Source organism: Bubalus kerabau, chromosome 14 (genome assembly GCF_029407905.1).
Source record: "Bubalus kerabau isolate K-KA32 ecotype Philippines breed swamp buffalo chromosome 14, PCC_UOA_SB_1v2, whole genome shotgun sequence".
NCBI lineage: Eukaryota > Metazoa > Chordata > Mammalia > Artiodactyla > Bovidae > Bubalus > Bubalus kerabau.
In genome coordinates this window covers 37,520,189-37,526,233 of record NC_073637.1, presented here as the reverse complement: position 1 = coordinate 37,526,233, position 6,045 = coordinate 37,520,189, and positions in this window count along the sequence as shown.

Here is a 6,045-nt window from a genome sequence, read left to right as displayed (position 1 = left end):
TGTAAATGAGTCAGAAACATATGGATTAGATTTCCTTTAAATCTGTTCAAATATTAAAAGGTTGTGGGGGGAAGGCACTTGGCAAATGTATTGGAAGTTTTTCAAAACTGTGATGTCTGAATACATACTTTGAAAGGGCTGTGAAGTTTGGATTCAGTGATTGCCTTAAGCAGGTAGATCCTATGGTTGTAGAAGGTTGACTTAATCATTTCTTCAGCAGTGTAAGCCTATACCTTCATGTAAGAATCATTTATCAATACTTAATTGGCAACTCTGGAGATTCATCTGCTGAGCAAAAAATTAAAAACCTCATATCTAGATGGACACAACAAGGCCAATTTTAGACATCAGATTCTGGATGTCTAATTTTGGATCTTTTTAAAATCTAATATTGCTTTCAGACTTTTGATAGATATGTTGTATGAACAGGTTATGTTGTACCATGCAGTCTTTCAGGGTGATATTCAAAATACTTACTAACCTGTAACTTTCGGACATCATATGCAGAAGAAGGGCTAGGGTTCCCATCCACGCCTGCTGAATGTCAGCCCTAACAAGAGCTATCTTTTCAGAAGTGTGAGTTCAATGAGTATAAATGCAACATCCTTTGAAACTGGAAATACTGTGTTGGAGCTATCATTTGGTTATAGCCCCATGGCAGCATGGACTTTCCAGGGGTGCAATGGTAAAGAATCTGCCTGCCAGTACAGGAGTTGGTGATAGACAGGGAAGCCTGGCATGCTTTAGTCCATGGCGTCACAAAGAGTTGGACATGATTGAGTGACTCGACTGAACTGAACTGAATGCAGGAGATGTGGGTGTGAGCCCTGGGTTGGGAAGATCCCCTGGAAGAGGAAATGGCAATCCACTCCAGTATACTTGCCTGGAAAATCCCATGGACAGAGGAACCTGGCGGGCTACAGTCCATGGGGTCACAAAGTGTCAGACACTCCTGAAGCGACTTAGCACACACACACACCATGGCAGCATGGCCAGGACAAGGTTTGGAGCAGAAAGTCATGCCCCTGATTCATGTTCTGGATTGAACTCAGATCCCACCCATTATCCATGAATTCCTGACCCTCATCATAAGGTGGTCCAGACAAGAAGACTGTGAGGGGCTCAGCACACATTCATCCCTATTGCCAGAAAAAGGAATCAAGTTTTATGGGCCACAACCACAACATGAGGACAGATTATTACTTATATAATAAGCCCATGATTATCTGTTTTGGCCCTCATTTCACTCTAAAATCTTTTAACCTATTTCTTGATGATGCTGGCATTATTAGGAATTCTTTCCCAATCAGCTCACTTTTATTTTATCTGGCAGGAAACAATAAGGCTTCTAAGAGTTTCACTATATCATGGCTCCATGTGCATTTATTTATTTTTTTTCTCATCACTGCAGAAACTGCCAGAGTTGGGCTCTTGTCCAAACTTAAGGAAAATATGTCTATCTCTGGATGTGTGTAAATATGGGGATCCTAATATTTGCTTTTAAAGCACTTATGGATGTTTGGACTGTTCAGATTTATTTTTAGGCTTTTCCTTTTCACTGAAAGAAATTCTCCCCAAAGAAAGTTTGCTCTGTACTTTCCCCATGATAGGTGAGAAAGTGGTGAAATGCCCTCCCGAAAATATAGAAAAAAAAAACAAAACCTATAAAAAGTATGGAGGTGAGACAACCCATTTTAGAGTAGCATAAAAACAGCTTTTTAAAGTAAAACTGTCCCTTGATGTTGAATGGTGACTCTAGGTAGAGAAGAAGTAGCATAAGAAAATCTTTTTCTGAGGACCTATTGCTTATTTCTTGTCGCAGGGAAGATCCATTTCTGGGATTTTAAATTTGGTATTTGAAAATGAGTATAAAATTACAGTTATACAAGAGGAGTAAGTTTCAAAGGTCTGCTGTACAACACAGTGCCTATAGTTAATAAGAAAGTATTACATATTATAATAGTAATTATAATAAGGCATTTTATACTTAAAATTTTAAGAGGGGTAGATCTAATGTTGTGTTTGTTAAAAAAAAAAACAACAAAGGGACACAGGGAAACTTCTAGGTGATGTATATGTTTATTGCCTGGATTCTAGTAATGGTAACACAAGTATATGCATATATCTAAACTCACAAAATTGAATACATTAATTATGTGTGGCTTTTTGTATACCAATTATGGTAATACAATAAAACTGGGGGAAAAGAAAAGGAGAAAAAAACCTATAAAAATGCATTTCAAAATGAAGCAGGAAGTAATTATACACATTATACCAACTCTCCAATCCCATCTATAGGTATCATCTATTAGTGCTAATATGTATCAGATGCTGTGGTAGCTGCTTAATCCACAAGTCAACTCTATTAGATATTTAGGCAACTAAAACGCTCTCTCTGTCAGTTTCCTTGTTTGTGATCAGACAGTAATAGTGCCTACCTTGTAACCGTTGTTCTGAGGATTAAATGAGGATAACGCCGTGCCTGTCACACAAGAAACACTCAACAGATAGGAGCTACTGCCGTCACTCGCATTTCGCTCTTCAGAGAAGACAGTTGAGGTTTGAGCATGTTAAGCACATGCCCAGACTCAGATCTGTGTAATTCCAGAGTAGATGTTTTTAGCCATTAAACTATACTCTCTCCTTGTTGTACACACAAATATATCAGTTCAGAAATTTTCCCTTTTTGTCTCTTATGTCTTTGGCATCTTATTTACACAGAATCAAGAAAATCTTTTTTTTTGGTCATATTTCTAAGAACACTTGTTTTTTCTGTCTCCTTGTTCCAAAGGTAAATATTCTACAACTATAATTATTTCACCCAAATATGATTCTATAAAAGCTGAAAATATTTCCAGGTAAATGTTCAAGTCCGCATTTTAAGGTTGTACCATGGAGACCATGTTCTGCACCAGTGCAGATTTCAGTGAAATGGACCATGCAATTTTATAATCATGCATAGATCTGATTTACCTGAAACCTCATTTAGTCTCTGTGGAAGCAGCAACCAACATCTGGCTTTACTTTGGAAGACCACAAAGGGGTCTTGTTTGTGAGTCCACCATGTGACGTCATCCTAGTCAGAAGTGTGCATTCAAGAGGAAACTTAAGAGCGTCCTTCCTTGGAAAGACTGAGGGGCTCTAATATTCACTTTGTGAAGATGGTTTCAGAGGAGGAGGGACAACTCTTCCAGTTTGGAAAAGCCATGTCAACCTCAGAAACGCACAGCGTTGTGACTATGTCCTCGATTCGCTCTAGTGATTGTAGTTCTCCGCTGGTTTGAGAACAGTGTTGGTATTTTATTGTTTGCCTCCATGTGGTTCTGGCTGCTATGGGAACCACCACTTTGGTGTTCTAATGGTCAGCACGTCTGACTCACTTTTGGGGAAGGTATAGTAACATGATGGCACACTTTCAGGAAAAAGCATGGAAATCAAAACAGAATCCATGACCCTCTGAAAAGAGAAGGAGACTATTTCACATCCGAGCCAGGCTAAACCTGAGGGCCTGGCTTGGCAGTGCCTAAAAGGAACTCAAAGATGGTGTGTCTGGGAATCTGCTCTCTCCTCTGAGTGGTGCTTTCACTACCACCAACCTCTTAACTACATTTTTAAACTCGTAATAACACAGGACATGACCCTTGACTGGAGTTCTCAACACTTCACTTATGTCATCCTGTATCACATCTTGAAAATAGTTGAGGAAAGAGTGTGAATTGTTGCAGTTCAATTAACTCCAGTGGCTCTTTTGTGACTCAGCTTGTCTCCAGTATTGGTCCTGCCCCAGCTCAACCTTGTACGTCTCTGGGAACAACACATAAGCCGTTACATTGCCTTTTCCAGAAGTCCTGGGAGAAGATTTTTGCTCCTTTTCAATCCCTTTTCCATAACCTCTCTGCCCATTCAAATCACTGGAAACACAATTCTTGAATATGAGCTCTTCCCATTTTTAGATAATAAAGAAGTGATATCTGTTAAAATTTCCTAGTTTCATGAAACGAGAAAGCGTAGAAGTAGGATTTTCAATGACTTTATGAACTTAAGGGTAAAAGGGAAGAATAGACAACAGACTACATCAGTATAAACAAAGCTGGTCTGTTGACTAAGAAGAAAATAAATTATATATATTTAAAATATATCAGTATAAAAATAATCAAGACTCTGATTTGCACTACACTGTGTCAAGGGTAGTCTGGGGTCATAAATTAGTTACTTGGACTGTCAACTAAAACCTCTTTAGCCACCAGGGAGTGGTAGGTTGCAAACCAGGTCCTGTTTGAATCCATCAGGTAGTAAATAAGAGTCAAACACAGTGATATTTTGAGAACTAAGAAAAATTGTTCCAAAAGTAAGCTGTCTTCTCAATAAAGAGCAGAGATGGAGAAGTCATTATGACTTGAAGTCAGAAAGAATGAACTCCTTCTTAAATCCATGCTTAATAAGAAACTCTAGCCTGGTTGAAGACTCAGGGAATTAGAGAATTTCTGTGCTAATAGTCGCCTACAAATGGTAATGAAATGCTTGGAGGCTAAAGGTTGGAGATATCTTTGTAAAATAAGCAATTCACAGAAATGGCTAAACAGCTCTTAGTTATTTATTCATCTTAGAGAACTTGGAGCCTCCAGGAAAGACTGAGAAAAAAACAATTATTGTCTCAAAATTTAAACAATGGCTTGGATGAGTTTCCAGAATGTCAAAACATCATATTACTATGTATCCATGTATGAATTGGGCAATGTGTAGGATTCAAAGATGTCTGTTGGGTTTTTCTGATGGAGAAAAATGTGCTTCAACAGCCTCTGGAGCTTGGGTCTTTTTTTTTTTTTTAATAGAAGGATGATTTCTTTACAGAATTTTGTTGTTTTCTGTCAAACCTCAACATGAATCAGCCATAGGTATACATATATCCCCTCCCCTTTGAACCTCTGTCGCATCTCCCTCCCCATCCCACCCCTCTAGATTGATACAGAGCCCCTGTTTGAGTTTCCTGCACCATACAGCAAATTCCCATTGGCTATCCGTTTAAGTCACTTTGCTGCTCTACACAAATGTGAGGAAAGGGGGCAGATTTCCAACTGCAGACCCAGGTCTTAAGAGACCACACTATAGTAAGTGTTTACTGTGTTTAATACTTCCCCAGTATGACAGCCATCCTCCCCTATGGAGAAAGATTTGGAGTTTGAGTAATTCATCAAGTATATTATAAGGCCCCCAGAAAGGTTTTCCAAATGGAACCAATAACTACTGCTGCTTCCACTCCACACTGAGAAGATTGAAGAAGACCAGGTCACCTAAAGTTTTGTCTATTCTGCTTGAGTCCTGTTCAAAAAGATTTTCAAAGAAGAGAGATGAATTGTATGCCTCAAGTAAATGAGCACATGCTATGAAAACAGTTTGGTGGTTCCTTAAAAGTTTAAACTTAGAATCAATATATGACCCAGAACTTCCATTACTAGATATATAACCACAAGAATTGAAAGCAAATATTCAAATATTTGCAGAAGGAAGTGGCAACCCACTCCAGTATTCTTGCCTAGGAAATACCATGGAGAGAGGAGTGTGGCAGGCTACAGTCCATGGGGTCACACGAGTCAGATACGGCTTAGCGACGAAACTACCACGACAATTTAGATATTTACATGCAAATGTTCATAGCAGCACTATTCACCATAGCTTGAAAATGGAAACACCCCTAATATCCATCAATAAATGAATAGATGAATAAATGTGATCTATCCATATAATGGAATATTATTATTCGTCCATTTAAAAGAAGTGAAGGACTAATATATGCTCCAGCATGGATGCACTTTGAAAACATTATGCTGAGTGAAAGAAGCCAGGCACAAAAGATTACATACTGTATAACTCCATTGCTATGAAATATCCAAAACAGGCAAATCCAGAGAGCCAAGAAATAGATTAGTAATTCCTTAAACACTAGTGGGAATGGTGAATGACTGGTTAATGGGGATGGTATTTCTTCTGTGGATGATAGTGTTTTGAAACTAGATAGAGGTGATGAATGTATAGCATTGTGAGTAT